Source organism: Primulina eburnea, chromosome 1 (assembly GCF_022965805.1).
Source record: "Primulina eburnea isolate SZY01 chromosome 1, ASM2296580v1, whole genome shotgun sequence".
Lineage (NCBI taxonomy): Eukaryota > Viridiplantae > Streptophyta > Magnoliopsida > Lamiales > Gesneriaceae > Primulina > Primulina eburnea.
This window is the reverse complement of record NC_133101.1, coordinates 18,760,234-18,779,090: the sequence shown is the minus strand read 5'-3', so window position 1 is coordinate 18,779,090 and position 18,857 is coordinate 18,760,234. Positions and strand designations below refer to the sequence as shown.

The 18,857-nt window shown below is 35.7% G+C and overlaps 1 long non-coding RNA gene across 2 annotated transcripts in view; it reads left to right on the top strand.

Annotated features, from left to right (window-relative positions):
• The window catches only part of LOC140828825 (uncharacterized), a 92,754-nt gene that overhangs the window by 8,924 nt on the left and 64,973 nt on the right, over positions 1 to 18,857 (top strand). Inside the window, exons 3-4 of one of the 2 annotated variants that reach the window (XR_012117353.1) lie at positions 1,880 to 1,951; positions 3,953 to 4,184. This is a non-coding gene — a long non-coding RNA (uncharacterized lncRNA). The remainder of the gene's footprint in view (positions 1 to 1,879; positions 1,952 to 3,952; positions 4,185 to 18,857) is intronic. The other variant, XR_012117354.1, reaches the window with a different exon arrangement.

Below are 18,857 nucleotides of genomic sequence, written 5' to 3'. Positions count from 1 at the left end.
GAATTTGGGAATAGCCGCAACTTTAGATTGTTGAAGTTCTCCAAGTTGGCTAATTCCCCGCACTGGATGGTGAATCTGGCTATGTGTTCCATGCTGGACTGGCCATCCTCCCCGGAGAATAAACTGAACTCATGCACTCTATAACCCCTTGGGTACGGGTTATTCACGTCAATGTAGTCTGGATATGGTTTGTGGAACTCTGGGCGGCCAATCTGTTTCAAGGCCGGCCCATATAACTCTTGAACAGCTTCTCTCACCATTTCTGGATCAATCCCGTGCAAATTCCGAGCGGGGAGTTGGTGATGGTAATTTGCCCCCCGAGCTTGAAACCCTGCATTTAAACCAAAATTACCCCCTGGGAAGCCTCCATCTCCTCCTGGATAATCCATGTGCGATATGTCATCATAAGCTCCCGGTTGGTACAGAGGATTGGTCACGCTGAACACTTGAGCAACTGGTTGCTTCGAGCTCCCCACTCCATGAGTACGTGGATATGGCTGAGCTCTCCCTCCTAAGGTTTCTTCTCTCTTGTGAGGTGGTGTGTACCTTCTTTCGGGCTGATTTGGGAGAGTACACTCTGGGCGGCGGGGATCGCCAGCCCTTGAGTCTCCAACTCCCTGATCGGATTCATGAACTTGGTTGCTTCCCTGGTCAGCCTCTTTGCCAGTAGTATTTTGCTCTCCTCGAAGGGACTTACTCGGCTTACACAAAATGGATTTCAAACAGTCAGCCATCGCCTTAGATAATGCCAGTGAGATTTCCTCAATCTTTGTATCAGTCAGTTCTCCAATCACCCTGTTTGAGACTTGGTCATTAGTAGTAGAAATCTGTAGATCCATTTCTTCAACCTGTGGTTCAACAACGTGTTGTTCTGGCTGAGGCGCTTGAGTTCCCTCTTGATTCGCCAGAGACTCCCCACCCTCCTGATTCACGTTTTCCTTTCTTCTTGGCGGCATAGTGATGGTCCCACCGGGCGTGCCAAAAATATGTTTGCACAATATTTGGTATTTGCGGGCGTGCCAGGTGCGAAGTGCACCGATATGTGTGAAAATGATAAAAATCTAACTTCTAAAAACTTGACGATTATGGATACTAAATTTGACCGTCGGTTCTAATCTCCTAAAACAAATGCAACGCCAAAACTAAGAAAATTATTGGAATTTGAAGAAAATAAATCCCTGACATTGTTTATATTTTCAATAAACCGTAGGAACTTACAAGACGTAAAAATATAACAAATAGAATTGCTGAAACATGAAACGAGAAGATGTAAATTGCTAGAAATATGCTGGAATGATTAACGACTAAAGCTTGAAGATTGCAATTTTGCAGAGAGTATTTTGCAGAATTTTGTGCGTAGTTGAGTTGTTGAGTTTTGTAGAAGTTCTCAGTGTTTGCCGATCCCTTCTTTTTCTTCGCTTTGAAAGGTAGTTTCTTCCACTCCCCCATGAGCCCATGATTTTTCCCACTACCTTCGCACGATTTCCATTTCTTTCCTCCCACGTTGTAATCGGTTTAATTCGATAAGAATTGAATTGATCTGTTATGGGCTTTTATAATTTAATTGGGCTTAACATTAAATTGGGCTTTCATAATTAATTATTTTTAGCCCAAACAGGTACCTTCTGCCGTACTTGTCAGGATCGCTAGTAGTTTCTTTGTGAGTCCGATGCATTTGTTATAAGGATATAGTCCTCTTTATAAATGCTCTGTAGGAAATTGGAAGCTTGTTTATTTTTCTAGTGTAATTTTATAATTGATTTTGCTAAATGTGGTTTACTTATATATTTGTTCCAGTAAGGGGTGAAGTAGTCAAATTATGTGTTAGCTTTGTGAAAATTGGTTGATAAAAAAGAATTGGGATTATTGGGATTGATAGGGAGGAATGGAAAAGATGGGTGATGTCAGCAGCTCTTCCCGGCAAGCAATGGCAGGATTCTGACACTGAATTGTAGGTTAGTTTTTCCTTTCAATTTGAAGTTCGGTCCAGTGTAGGTTTATTTTTTTTATTACATGAATAGAAGAAAAATGATAATTTAGGTTGTGTTGCAGAGTAAGACAACCTCTATGAACGAGAAAACTGAAAATTGGTAGATTGTCCTAATATTATCCATTTTTAAGTGTATGTGATAAATAGTTCATGTCGTTCTTGATACAATTAAACAATTGTTCTGACTTCCGAGGTGTTCTCTCATTGTGTTTTCATCTTGCTCTCACTTTGGAATTCATCAAATAGCATAAAATGCAATAGTTTGCTAATATGAGAAGAAGCTAAGCATGATTGCATCGTCTCTTTCTTTCGTATGATGTAAAAAAATTTGAAAGAATGTAGGAGACTGAAGGCCTTTCGGAACTGAAGTAGCTCATAAAGTTTTATTTAAGCTGATTCGTGCTTCTGTTATATATGACTGGCTCTTTTTGGCCTTTGACACCCCACCCCCCAACTTTTGATTTTGTATTCTTGAACCACTATTGTTGTTTGTACTTGTTATTTTTACTTCTGTACTTTTAAATTTAGCCTATTTAGGTTTATCTTGAACCTGCTCTTTTACGGAAATGTTTATTATTTTTCTTCTTGATTCACTATTCGTTATTATGTGTTGCCATCAAATTTCAATATCTCTGCAACAATGCACTTCTTCAGAGGTTATCTACTATTCTCGACTCAAATCACAAATGATGATACTATTGTTTCATGTTTATGCTACTTTAATTCGCTTTCCTTGAGATTTCTTAGTGTGCCGCCCTTTTCAAGCATTAAACGAAAAAACTGAAGATTTATCTTTTAAATTTGGGAATGAGAAGACCACTAATATTAGGAAAAGTCGAGTAATTCTCTAGTTCTATCTCAAGGTGATAGATCTGTAAATTAAACTATTAATCCTTAGTCAATTCTGCTGGTATGAGTGTGAATCCTGCTATATCAGATGTGATTAAGAGGACCACCATTGGTAACGTTGGTCAATTAAAGGATCACCTATCATAAGGGTGAGTGGCGTAGTCTTTATCTTGACATAGTAATATAGCATATATAATATGTATATTATTGTTTTAGTGGCCACACGGTCCCTCATGATGTTTAGTTGTTTTCTCAGGGACATGGATATAGATAGACTTAGAAAGGTAGTGGCTTGTTAAAAAGAGCCTCAGCTAAATAGCTACCTATTCAATAGAATTCAGGCTATCAACAGATTGAGCCATGTTGAAATGACCCCAGGTCAATCAAGTTTAGACTATCAACAGATTGAGCCATGTTGACATGACCCTAGGTCAATCTAGTTTGATGGAGCTAATGTAGGTTTGATATCCAAATATTGCTGTCTTAGAACTGGAAATAGAATTGTTTTCCAAGTTCGAGTCCCCTCTCATCCCAACATATCCAAAAAACTGACTTGTTTGAGATTACAAAAGATTGAAAATGGACCCTCTTCCATTTGAATTTGGTTTCTGGCAAACTGATACGTTATGGGTTATTTTTAAAATGTGTAACGCATACTTTGCTACATCAGTTGCATTGTAAGATATGGTATCACTATCATGTGTTAGAACCATCAAATTTTCTTGGATTGGGTGGGAGTTCGATTGTCAACTTTTGGATGTCTGTACAGTTCCCCACTAAATTAGTGCTGAAGAAACAAGTGGCTCTCCAGAGTCGTGGTCTATGAAGTGAATGACAACTCACCAAGCATATACGAAGTAGATTAAGTATTCTTAAACACTCTCCTCTTACCCAAATCAATGCTCCATTTGCTATGAATACGCCCAAATTGTTTAACATTTTGAAAAGACTAATGTGTCAGTTGTATACTACAATCCGTACAATACTAAAATTGACTAGTTGACTGCAATAATACGACACACGAAAATGGTCCGAGTTTGCTTTTTTCAACTATTTAGAGATACTGATATAGTACACATTTCATATAACCATGTAAATCTTACATTGTGGCAGGTACTTGAAACATATTGTTGGATCAACAGAGTGGGTACTAAAAGATCGGATCTTGGCAAAAGGTGTCTCCTGCAGTAACTCTCGAGAAATAAAGAAAATGTATGTAAAGAATTGAGCACTCATTTTCATGTTTTAGTAGATCACTTTTTAAAAACTGTTGATACAGATATTTGCTAGTTGCAACACTTGTGGTTGTCACAATCAACCTAAATTTGTAGTGCTTTGATGCATAGTTATTTGGGGCGCAAAGCGCACTAAAGCGTTAGGGTGCCTTGGAGCCTGAGGCGCGAGGCGAAGCGCACGTTTTATCGAAGTAAAGCGCATTTGACACAAATTTTAAAATTCAACATATATAGTATTTTATACTATTTAAATTAAATACTAATTCACAAAAATAACAAATAATATAAATAAAAATCAATTAACAGATAATGTAGCATAAATCATAACAAAAAACAAACTCCGATCATCTAAAATTTATTATTAAGTCGTAAGTGCATCATAGTATATTAAGAAAAAAACTTCAAAAATCTAAATCATCAAATCCATCTACATCCTCCCCAATTGTATCATCATCATCATATCCAGAAGCTGAAGCTCCAGATTTGTATCCTTCTGATTCCTCGTCGTTTTCACCAAAATCAATTTCTTCATCCTCTTCATTGTTATAACGATGGATAGTGGATCTTCTTTTATACGTATTTAATGTACTCGTACTAGCCGCTACTTCTTTTGTATAGGATGGACCTCGAGACCTAAAATTATAGGCATCTTCATCAACCCCAGAAGCTCGTCGAACTTCACCCCAAGTCAAACTGTCATCATCAAACACGAGATCATTTTCGTCACCACTATTATAAATTTCTTCATCAACCATTCATTACTATCATCTATATCGGCCAAAGAAATAGGATCAATCGTATCACGCATATCATATCGGCGCCTCAAAACACTATTATACTTTATATAAACCAAATCATTCAATTTTTTTTGCTCCAATCTGTTTCTTCTTTTGGAATGAAGCTGCACATATTTGATATAAATTAATTTTAGCTTTAAAATAAGAAATTTATTTAATATTTCATTAAATACTAATACTTAGTACTCACATGTTCAAACACACTCCAATTTCGTTCACAAGCAGATGAGCTACAAGTGAGGCTTAGAACTTTCACTGCGAACACTTGCGATTCGGGTGTCGAACACCCATAAGCCAACCACCATTCCGCTGGTTATTTTGAAACAAAATAAAAAATTGAACATTAAAACTACATATCAATTATCATATAATAAAAATAAAATATTGATTACATGGTGATTTTTTGTTTCTTTGTCTGACTGCCATGTGCATCCCATAAAGTCCTTCGGCCCTTTTGTACAATGGCAATTGGTCCATGATCTTATCCTGTAGCTCATCGGTTTCACACATCCTAGCAATACATTTATACAAACCTGTTACTACTTCATTATCATTTTCTATATTAGAATCCGAATAGAAGAACTCCGGGTTTAAGAAATGCCCAGCAGCATGTAAAAGTCGATGGAGTTGTATCGTCCACCTATGATCAATTATAGCAAAAATATCTTTATATTTATCCTCTTTGTGATCAAATGATGTAGCAATAGCTTCCTTAGCTCGATCCATTGCCTCATAAATATAGCCAATTGAAGGTTTTTTTCCCCATCAACCAATCGAAGAACTTTCACAACAGGACCACCCACTTTAACAGCATAAATGATCGCATTCCAAAATGAAGGCATTAGTATAATCTCTGTTGCCCGTTTACCCGGTGCCTCCTTTGCAAATCTACTAGTGGTCCATTTCTCAGATGTAAACATTTTTCTCAAACTCGCCTTGTGATTTTGAAAACACTTTAAAGTCAAAAAAGCAGTAGCAAAACGAGTTTTTCATGCTCTAACCATATCTTTCTGTCTTGTGAATTCTCTCATCATGTTTAAAACTTGGGGCCTGTTATGTATATATCCATTAACCATCATTGCCCTTTCATATACCTTCTTCATGTGAGGAAGCTTAACGAAATCTTCAAGCATCAAATCTAAACAGTGAGCAACGCATGGAGACCAATATAAGTGAGGATATTGTGCTTCCAAATGACGTCTTGTTCATTAAAATTTAAATACAATATACAAATCACACATTAGAAGTTAGAACTTTAATTTAAATAGTATAATAATTTTATATAAAGTGATATAACTAATGTAAAAATTCAAAAGTTAAAACCATACCAGCTAAAACATTTGCGCTTGCACTATCAGTAACAATTTGAACCACATTCTTTGCCCCAATTTGTTGTAGATATTTGTCGAACAAATCAAATAATTTCGCTCCCGTGTGAGAATAGCTCGACCCATCCACTGATTCTATAAACACGGTCCCTCTAGGACCATTTACCAAAAATTAATCAATGTCCTATTTTTTCTATCAGTCCACCCATCTGCCATCAAAGTGCATCCATATTTAACATGGTCATCCGTGTATTCTTTCAATATCAATTTTGTATGTTCCAACTCCTTTTTTAAGGGGGCTTCATTCCACAACCAAATTGTCCAACAACTTCAATAAATAGTTTAAAACTATCATAATTCACGGCATTAAAAGGAATACTTGCATCATACATTCATCTAGCGAACTTTTGCACTGCATTCTCCCTCAGTTTTTTCTTATTTTCATCATACAACTTTGCTGTCTTTGCATCTTTTTTCTTTCCTTGAGATACAGTCTCATCAACATCTTGTCGGAATTATAAATCTATTGGACCAGCTTGTTTTAGTTTTTTCCTAGGAAAATCAGGTGCAAGATTAGAACGCTGACCAAAATAAACTGATTTAGGTCGTTTTCCTTTTGCCGGTACATCTTCTTCAACTTCCAAATCCAAATATTCTTGTTGTTCTGCAACTTCATCAAAGTGAGGGATCACATCCCTTTGATTTTTCAGTTTTTTTTTTTGACATATAAGAACTAATTTCTTCTTTCACGTGCTCTGGACATTTTGAACAAGTTTTCGTATTCTTATTGCCTCCGACAAGATGTTGTTTATGTCGATAAATCCCACCATTAGTTGTTTTCCCACAAAAATTGCACTTCACTTTATTGGTATTTTTTGGGTCTTCTAGTGTTGCATAATTCCATGCTGGATCTTTTCGAAGGGCTTGTGATTCAGAATTTGACATTTTTATTTGTAAAAACATGTTTTATTCAAGAAATCTACAGTAAGTTGCTGAGCTTGAAATACAAAATTAAATATATAAATACAAAGTATAAAATATAAAGACAATAATTCTTTTCCTAATCACAGCAACAGTAAGACATCATGCAACTCACAAGTAACAGGAATTACATGAGTGGTGTTATTTTCCTAATCACAGCAACAGCAAAGACGAGTTCTTTTCCACAATTTTCAGCAATTGCAGCGAACATTTCTTTTCCGCAATTTTCAGCGGACATTTCTTTGTTAAGATGGCATCACAGTGGTGTTATTTTTACAAAGCTTGGCAATCAGGAAAGATTGTGTTTTGCCGTCATTTGGAGTTGGACAAATTCTTTAAAGTTTATAATGATCAACCATTTTATTCATAATCATAATAGCGCAAAATAGCCCAAGTTTTAACAAAAGTAACTAATGGAGATAATATGTGATGCACGTTTTTGAAGGCTTGGTGCATAACATGAATACATGATTACCACTGTTTAATCAGAAACCTTCCAATACTAAAAGACAGGGGAATATGAAAATGAAACAGGGGTGATGTGATTGATTAGAAATGATTTATCAAATAATAATAATAGTTCAAACAAGTTATCTACTTGAAGCAAAAAATATTGAAAATCTGAGATGGAAGCGGAATCAAGAACAACTAATAACGAGCAAGAGATGGGGGAAAGGAAGAGAGAGAGCATACCTGAAGTAGAAAACTAGCACAGGCAGATGAAGCACACTAGAACAGAGAGAGACAAACAGAAACAGAGTTTGAGACGTAGAGAGGCCGCAGCGCATACATAGAAAAAATTTCACAGACCGGCACATGAAGATTGTAGGGCTCTTTAAAACGTTAAACATGACTTTTGTTTGTTATTGGACTTTTAATTTTATTGGGCTTGAGTTATATATATTGAAATAATTGAATCTAATCATATTATACAAAAGCGAACAAGCCCACGCCTTTCTGCAGGCGCGCGCCTGAGCCAAGGCGCGCTCTGGCACACGCTTGTTTACCGTCGTGTGACCCAGGCGCAACAGGTGCGCCTGGCTGCGCCTGTTGCCTAGGCGCTGCCAGGCGCTCGCCTTTCATAACTATGCTTTGATGTTTATTGAAACGTCTGCTTATTCGATTTTCTTAAAAGTTCTAGAAATTTTTTTTTTACCCTCATAAAATTCGACCAACCACATACACAATGCATAAAATATTTGTGTACCATTTTAAAATAAAACAACTAACTATATATTTGAGAAATACAGCTCATACTATAATCTCTCAAAAATCTCTCAAAACATAAATGTAAGTCATACAAATATCTTTAACATAATTTAAAATCATAAATCATAAAATAATGTGGAAAACTAGCGTCGGTCCTCGGGTTATGTGCACCTACAGTCCAGTCAGATCAACCATCAAGATCTCCATTAACATATTATCATAATCACCTGCATCAATCACACTTAGTGAGTCTAAAGACTCAACACACCATAATCTTGATAACAAGTACTACATATACAGATCACATGCAACAGTGAAAATACTTGTACTTAAAATATCGTTTTCATGAAGATGCATAAACTTTAAACATAACCATTTTTGTAAACACTTTCATGATGCATAAACTTTAAATAAAAACATTTTCATATAAACTTAAACATATTCATATTCGTATCCATATTCGTATCAACATATTCATATCATCATATTCATATTCGTGTTCATGTTCGTGTTTGTTGAATTCAGATCGTGATTGTGACTCGTATTCTTAAACCAGAGGGAGCCCCGACGATCGTATTTCCAATGACATGATATGGTAATACGTAAGGCCAGGGCCCAGTTGACCGGTGAGAGTGTTGCTGGTGTCCCCCGCCGCCCAGTACTGTGGTTACATGTAAATGGATCCATCACCCAACACGTTTAAGAATACGAGTCACAATCACGATATGAATTCAACAAACACGAATATGAACATGAATATGATGATACGAATATGTTGATACGAATATGGATATTAATATGAATATGTTCATGTTGATATGAAATTGTTTATGAAAATTTTTTTATTTAAAGTTTATGCATCATGAAAATGTTTACGAAAATGTTATTGTTTAAAGTTTATGCATCTTCATGAAAACAATATTTTAAGTATAAGTATTTTTCACTGTTGCATGTGATCTGTATATGTATTACTTGTTATCAAGATTATGGTGTGTTGAGTCTTTAGACTCACTAGTTGTGATTGATGCAGGTTGTTATGATAATAATGTTAATGGAGGTCTTGATGGTTGATTTTGCTAGACTGAAGGTGCACATAACCCGAGGACCGACGCTAGTTTTCCGCACTAGTTATGATTTATGATTTCAAGTTATGTTAAAAATATTTTACGACTTTTTATTCATGTTTTGAGATATTATAGTATGGGCTGTATTATTCAATTATAAAGTTGGTTGTTTTATTTTAAAATGACGTAAAAAAATATTTTATGGTTCGGCCAAATGCTATATGAGGTCTGAAAAACAAAATTCTAGTGCGTTTTAAGAAAACGAATAGCAGACATTTCATGTATTGCTCTTCCCATTTGGATTAATTGTCACTCATAATATTTAATATATTTTGAAGAGTTGCATGACTAGCTGTTGTGCATTGAAAAAAACACACACACACACATGCATATATATATATATATATATATATATATATATATATATATATATATATATATATATGTGTGTGTGTGTTACCTAAAGGATATCATATTTTGTTTTCAAAATTGTCCTTACGCCAACATTTTTCTTAATATTGTAATTGCAACTTATTTTTCAATATTATACATTTAAATTGCACTATAACTTTTCATTAATTTCTGTCAATTATTATTAAATTAAATATAAAATTAAGTATTTAATAAAATTAATATAAATTATATACATAAGTGCATAAATTACCAAGTGTGTGTGTCTATATATATATATATATATATATATATATATATATATATATATATATATATATATATATATATATATATATATACTAGTATGAAGCACGTGTGATGCACGTAAATAACAATTTTATGATAAAAATAAAAAAATTGATTTTCTAAAAAAATAATTTGAATCATTTTGTTATTTATTTGAGTTTAATCCCTTGTTATATTAGACGAATAAATTAATTAAAAACTTATATAATTTACTTTCGAACTTTTTGCCAAATTAAAATTCAAATTGTTAATTTTATGATATATAATAAATTATAATTAGCATAATATATAGAACTAAATGAACTGAAACAAATTTTGTAAAAAATATATCCAAACATCACGTATAAGGCATAATAAACTAAAAATTAATCAAATTGTGGATTTTATCAATACATAAATCATAATTTACATAAATTAAGCACACTAATGATAAATAATTATAAATTTAAAATTTTGTGACTAACTTATCAAAACAATATCAAAACTAATGAAATAATAATATTGATAGTAAAATAATACTCATAATATTTCATTTAAATAATATTTAAGCACCAAATAATTTTTTTACTTTCGTTTTTAGAATTTTATATATTAGACAATTAAATTTATATCAGAATCCGGGGGAGGGGTGCTTTTGGGGGTTTAGTGGGCAAGGAATTTCACCTCTTCCTTCTTTTATAAACTATACCGATAATTACTAATTTTTTGTTAAATATAATTTTAAAATAATAAATAAATCAACATATGTAATGAAATACATATTTAAATAAGATTATATGGAAAATATCAAATAAAATCTAATAAACTCATAGATAATTATTAAATATAAAATTTAAACTACTGGTATTATTTTCACATAAAAATTTAAAATATAACCAAAGAAATGAACTTGCATAAAAATGCTATTTTTTGTATTTGTTGAATTAGTTAGTTTGATTTCAAAATAAATAAAGATGTTAAAATATCATATATAAAAGCTCTAATACTTTGACAGATGTTAATCAATGATCGTTATCATTTATATTTATTATAAAGATTATGTCATATATTATTTTTTATAGTAGAAAATAACTTTCGTCTCATCAAAATATTATCAAAACTAATGAAATTGTTAGGATCGGGAAAGAGTTTAGAGGGAGGGAGGGGGGTTGAATGAACTCTTTCAAATTTTCTCGTGTAAGAGTTTGATTTCAACCGTTTTTAGGCGGCTGAAAACTTCTTCTCAAACGGTTGAAAATGTGAACCGCTATTAAGTGCGAAAACGGTTCACAATCTTCAAAGCAACTTAAAACACAATATTAGGCTAAAATAATGAATAGAGACTAGACAGATAAATGATTGCAGAAAGTAAGAAGACACAGGTTTGTTATGGATGTTCGGAGAATGAATACTCCTACGTCACCCCTTCTTCCTCCTTAGGAAGGATTCCACTAAAAGACATTTTGCTTTACAAACTTCTTGCAACAGCCCACTCCAATCAGAACTTATCACACTGCCCTTTTTGGAACTCTTAGTGATCACTTTACACTTCTGAGTATTTAAGAACACTTAGTTCACCAGATATCAAAGCTGAATCAAATAACCAAAGGGTTAATGATATGAGTAAATAGTTTTGATTTAGTAGCACGAAAATGATCCTTAAATGATCAGATAAAATTTCTCTTTTGTGCGTGCTGAATTGAGCGATGGAGTATATGAACTTTTAGAGCGCTCTGAGATCTTTTTGAATAAGCAAGCGAGTTGTGATGATGCAGCTGAGAATCGAGAGGGTTTCTGCTAGCATATACTTCCGTTAATATACACGATTTTCTTAACGGTCGGAAATGACATAACAACGTTAACCTGATCCTCTGTTCAGACGTGTTGCTTTCGATATGCTGAGCATTAAATGATCTTTGATAAACACATTTAATGTTCCTTTTGCACAGCATAGTTCGGGATCGCTTTTCTTAAGGAGTTCCTTTTAAGGAAACTATTTTGGGCAACAGAACTTTTAAGTCTATGCTTGGTCTTCCTCTTTCTGGGATGATAATTAAATGAAGATCAATCTAGGAACTGATGAAAGAGATTGTTGACTTCAAAGAGGTGTAATACTTGAATGTATTTAAGCCGATCAGAGAATGTTTTTGAACAATAACTAGTTCTCTTTAATGATCCGGTTCTGATAATAATTAAAGTCCAAGCTGAATCTGCTAACTGTCTGAAGTGAGCGGTTGAACTGCTTTGAGTTTGGAAAAATTCACCAGCTGATAAACTGAGCGGTTGAACTGTTGCATATCTGATATACGAACTGCAGCTGAAAACTTGTTTTTGTCATATACCAAAATTCTTGGGAATAATATTTTCTTAACAATTTCTCCTTTTTTGGTGATGACAAAACTTAGCTGTATGTCTCAGGAAACATTAAGATATTGACTAAGATATATAAGAGCAAAAAATATTGTTTCATTAAGTAAATGAAATTACAATAACCAGAGTAACTCGCTGTAATTTTGCAAGAAAAGTTACTATGAACCTTTTACTTTGTTCCACTGCTTTTCTCCTCATCTCATTTTTCTTTTGATTTGTGCAATTCCTTCAAGACCGTTATTTCCGCATCTTGAATTGCCTTTTGACGCTCTCTTTCCCCCTTTTTGACATCACCATGTATGAGGAAAGTCATGATTTCCGCAAGCTGAGCACCTTGGGCGTCGAGGAGTTGTTCTAAATCCGTCTGAAGACTGGCCATTTTCTCCGAGAGCCCAAGGCACATGTTAATATGTTTAGCGTTGTGTTGAGCTTGCTTGATTGAGAACCCTATTTCCATCGTGGAGATATCATTTCGGAGAACCAACTTGACTGATCTAAGGTCTTCTTTGAGATAAAATTGTTGTTGAGTAAGCGCCAAAATTGATTGATCCGTAGTACTCAATTTAGTCAAAATTTGTTGTTGACGACTTTCTTCTATATCTTCTTCCTCTTCCTCAAGTTTTCCTTCTTCGGATAGTACTTTGTCTTTGAAAAGAATCAGTTCAGAGGAAGAGCGCTTCTCAGCAACTTCTGATTGTTCAGGCTCATGAAGTTCAGCAGTGATATTCTCGATGATTGTATCCATATCATCAGTGGAAGGCAAGGTTTTAGTGCTGGTTACAAATGGGTCCTCAGGTTGCGTTGATGGAGGAGTGGTTGGAGGAGATTGAGCAGGCAATGAAAATGTGATCAGTTCGGTGTCCTGTACTTCTTTTGGAGAAGTCAATGATTGTTCCGGAAGGATTGTTGAATCATTTTTGGTGAGAGAGCTTGGTGGAGAAACTGTTTGATCTTGAAAGTTGACAGCTTGATCAAAGTCGGATAAAAACTTTTCTGCCTCAACAGTAGAAACGGTTTGAGCAACTGAAAAATCAGGCTGAGGCATTTGGGTAGACATCTCGATGACATAGACAGTTGGAGACTTGGATGGAATATCAGTGTCAATCTGATGACTCTGTAATTCAGTGCTTAATAAATCTGCAGAAGTGGTATTACCAGAAGGAGGCGCAATTGTATCTTCATCACCCGGTTGAGCTGATTTTGTACTTTTGGTGCTTGTACCGGGAGATGTAGATGAAGAACTCTTTTTGGAAGGGATGGTTCTAAACTGTTCTGTACTCAAATCTGTATTAATTTCCATCACAGAATCAAACTTGCCCTGTTCTGCAGTTGCTAGAAGATTTAGTTCCTTACGCATTGAGCGACGCTTGTGGCAAGTCCCAAAGCGTCCATCTCAAGTTGAGATATTACTGCAGAATCATCCATTGCAGTAGGGCTTATGGGATCAAAAATTATTCCTCTTTCGCTGAATAATGAGTCGGAGAGTGCTTTCCTTCATTTGAAGTTCCAAAAAGTCTCGTCGACGAAGTGCGGTTTGAATATCAGCCGTTTCTACCCATTCCAAAATGGACCGCTCAAGTTTAGCGCATGCTTTTATTTTACCAGTTTCAAGTAACGAATCAAAAGTCACAGCCGTCCGATACTGAACCCACTTATCAAATATCGTGATCTTTTTCTGTACCGCCTCATTTACATGCTCGCTTGCAAGTACTATTGCGGTATGAACTGCATTGTGTAGAGGTGGATTGTCAAGCATCACCTGTTTACCCTTGTCTGTTGAGAGAATAATGGGAACTCCAGAATAAGATGAGTGAATTTCTGGTTCTGCAATTTGAATTCCCTTCAGCTTAGTGATTGCTATTGCAGGGATTGGGGCAGGAACGAATGGTGTCGAAAGATGCTTGACCAGCTTGATCTTAGCTGGTTGTGCAGTTCTCTTTTTCTTAAAGACTTGAGCAACTGGAACGTTGTCTGTGGACTCTTCATCAGAGCTGGTCTTGAGAACCAGCTTCCTCTTAGTTGCCTTGGCGGTCGAACCGGTTTTTGATAATGTCTTTTGTTGCACGAACTCTTCCCCTGTTTCTGTCTTGATAGAGACCAACACTTCATCTGTCGGCCGATTCTTTTTGATGAACTTTTCAACTGACACCCAGGTAAAGAGTTTAGTTTTGCCAACCTCTATCATATCAACCGGTTTAACCCCGACATCAGTCAGCATATGGCAAATTTGAACCGCAAAGCCTTGCGATTGATTTTCTTTGTTAATCATAGCTACCAATATCCAGAAGAGAACATTAGACCAGTTTACTCGTAGTCTGGAGGAGATAGAAGCCATCACAAGAAATTTTTCCAAAGTAATTTTATCAAAAGCGCCAGCTTTGGCAAGTAATCCCTTGACAACGATATCTGCCAGTAGTCTGAATTCAATCTTTAAATCCCGTTTTTGACAAGTTGGATGGGAGATAGGAGAGTCTGTGACTGAGAAGGTACTTCGACAGATATCAATATTTCCATTGGACAATGTGGAGAAATCAGTTACTCCTTCAGTAGGTAGGCTGAACAATTCAGCAAACATCTTTTGTGTGAACAGAAGTTTCTTGTTTTGAACGGCACAGATGATTTCACCATTCTTCATGTGTGCTGACTCGAAGAACTCCTTTAGTAGAGTGTCTGAATATTTGTAGCTGCAGCTCAGAAATGAGCGAAGCCCGGAGTGTTCTATATCTCGAAACATAGCTTGCACAGATTTGTTGGGCATGGCAAAGATGGATGCGAAGTTAACCGCGACAGTGTTCTGAGTGATAGAGGCAGCCATTGTCTTGATGTACTGAGAGAATTTGGATTCAACACCTGCAAGTTAGATGAGAGTGTGTCACGCCCCGGGACGGGGGTTGGTTGACACCGGCGTTGCTCTCAAATTTACATTCGAAAACAACAAGCCTCAGAAGTACAGAATTCATAAACCAGTCTTTTATTCATAATACTAAAATATCATTGTCTGATACAACTCGAATAATAATTTTTTACAGCGGGAATGTAAAATTAGAAATACAACATCTAAACAAATACAGCGGAAAACAACGTAAATAACACTGAGAAATAACAATCTTCTTCACCAGCCCCAGAACTAGATCTGCTCTTCTTCTTCTAACATTTCTTTAGTATTCTTATCTGAGATGGGTTTGGTGGGTGAGTGATATGATTGTCACTCAATAAGCAGGGGTAGGAATAACTCCCAGTTTTCAAAAAAACCATTTTACAGAAACAGTAATACAATAATGTACAGAAAACTCTTATTTTCAGAACAGTAATCAGAATTCAGAAATCATAGGTTTTAGAACAGAAATCAGAATGTAAGCACTGAGCACGTTAGTGAATTTCATGGCTAAACTGATATCAGTCCCCTATATGTTCTCTCCTCTAAGGGGTGAGGCCAGAATCAGAATCAGAATTCAGAAATGTTCAGAATATATATTCCTACCATTAGTTCACTAGGGAGTTTCAGTGCTTCAAATCATATATCAGAAATTAAACATTCAGAACTTTGCTTAAAAACAGAATATATCAAACGGATTTCAACATATTTATACATAAGCCCACTTACTGTAATTTGCTTAAAGAATTTGGGTTGAAGTCTGGAAATCTGCTTGCCTCGTTACTGGATTTTATAGCTTCGAAAAATGCACTCTCTTAGTTCTAGTTTCAAGTGATAACTCAAGATTTTGGTAACAACAATTTCAGAGATTGAGGATGCTATTTATATGCCGAAATATGACTTTTAATCTTCCAATTAATGACCATAATCTGCCATTACCCACCTTTATTCCATGTTAATGCATCAGTTACAAGTCTAAGCTGAATTAGTAACTGTCTGCTGGAATCTCGCTCTTCTGCTGCTGGATTCTGTCTGCTGGAAAATACAGGTCTGCTGGAAAATTACATGGCTTCTGAAATATGAGCTGCTGCTGGAATTTTCGCATTGCTGCTGAAAATTGCTAGCTGCTGAAAAATGCTAGCTGCTGCTGCTGAAAGTTTGGGTTCTCACAGAGTGCGACCGAGTTGCAAAACAAATGTAAGCTTAGTGCGGTTGTAAATGTAGTGTATGTATGTGCGGTTCAATAACTCACCAGTCAGTCCATGTGGAGGACTGTTAGTGGAGAAAATTTTTGTAAATTTTGAAAATCTTGGGTGGCGGTAAAATGAGTATTTTCGAATTTCAAAGAGATAATCGTCAAGTCAGACTGAAGCCGTCAAAAAGTTTGCGTAATGTTTACGAAAATGACGTGGAGGTATTGTGTCCACAGAATTTGAACCGGATAAGTAATATGATTAGGAAGGAGCCGGTTAAAGAATATAGTAATTATTCTAAACCACTGTTCCCCCTAAATGAATGCATAAATAACAAATTTTGGAAAATGAATTGTCGGTTGCTTAACACAGAACGCTTCACATTCCCCGCTGCAGTCATGATTACATACTTCGTTACTTGGTTCTTTGACTATAAATACAAGCAGAGAGGTTAGCGATATAGTCACTTTGAAACACATAAGAGAATCAGATAGGAAGAATGGAGAGAGGCAACAGTCCGGACTTAGTGGAAGAGTTTATGAGGGCAGCGGTGGCTTCCCGCAAATCAGCGATTGAGGACAAGGTGTTGAAGAAGACTCTGTTCGTGTGGACTAAGGTGCAAAAACTCCAGTCCGTCCTCGAGGGCGGACTTGGTGCTACCTCCAGCGAGATGGCAGCTCTGGGGAAATATCGGCGACGTCTTCGCGTTGCCAATAATGCTGATATCTTTTCTGATGACGACATTTATCACCTTATGCTCTATAAGGAGAGAAGCACTTTGAGGAGGATTGCTACCTCAGAGGAGTTTTTACGTACCACTACTGGAGGGCTGACCGGCTGGTTGGCACTCTGGAGGGTTTAAGTTGAAGAAGAAATTGTGAATGTACTGCCCCGCCTGTTTTAATATATTAATAAAATAACTAATTTTGTATTACCAACCGTCTTTTACCTTATTCTTTTATTTTCTGCAAAGTAAAACTGAACATACACAAGAAATATTCTTATCACGATAAGTCAATCAAACCAAGCGTATTACGAAAATGAGAGAACTTAGCCTCGGGCAATGGTTTTGTGAAGATATCGGCTGTTTGTTGATCTGTATGAACATATTCGAGCCGTATTTCTTTCTTCATGACGTGTTCTCGGATGAAATGGTGTCTAATGTCAATATGTTTGGTCCGAGAGTGGATGACTGAATTGTAGGTGATGGCTATTGCACTGGTATTGTCGCAAAAAATAGGTGATTCTGTAGCTTGGATGCCATAATCTTTTAATTGTTGTTGCATCTGAGCACAACAACTTCCAACCGCTAGATACTCTGCTTCAGCGGTTGATGTAGCAATAGACGTTTGCTTCTTACTAAGCCATGATATCAACCGCTCGCCTAAAAATTGACATGAACCGCTTGTACTTTTTCTATCGACTTTACACCCTGCATAATCTGCATCTGAGTTTCCTACAAGATTAAGACTTGAGTCTTTGGGATACCAAAGACCCACATTAGCAGTTCCTTTAAGATACTTAAGAATGCGTTTAGCGGCAATAAAATGTGATTGCATTGGTTTAGCTTGAAACCGTGCACATAAACAAACCGCAAACATAATGTCCGATTGGCTGGCAGTCAGATATAGCAGAGAACCAATTAACCCTCTGTACATTTTTTTGTCAACAGAGATTCCCCCTTCGTCTTTATCCAACTTGATTGATGAGCTCATTGGGGTTGAAGCTGGAGAGCAATTTTCCATGCCAAATTTCTTTAGCATGTCTCGAGTATATATGGCTTGATTTATGAATATACCATCTTCGGACTGCTTGATTTGTAGTCCCAAAAAGTAATTTAACTCTCCCATCATGCTCATCTCAAATTTCTCCTGCATCATCTTGGAGAATATTTCACACAACTTAGAGTTAGTTGATCCAAAAATAATATCATCCACATATATTTGTACAAACAATGAATAATCATTTTTTGAGAATTTAAAGAACGTTTTATCAACCGTTCCGATTGTAAAACCATGCTCAAGCAAGAAATTGGTTAATGTGTCATACCATGCTCTCGGGGCTTGTTTTAGTCCATATAGAGCTTTGTCTAGTTTGTAAACATGCTCAGGGAAGGTGTGATTAACAAAGCCGGGTGGTTATTCTACATGAACTTCCTCATTTAGCAATCCATTCAAGAATGCAGATTTAACATCCATTTGATAAACTTTGAAGTCTTTAAATGCTGCAAATGCTAAAAAAATTCTAATGACTTCTAATCTGGCTATAGGGGCAAAGGATTCATCAAA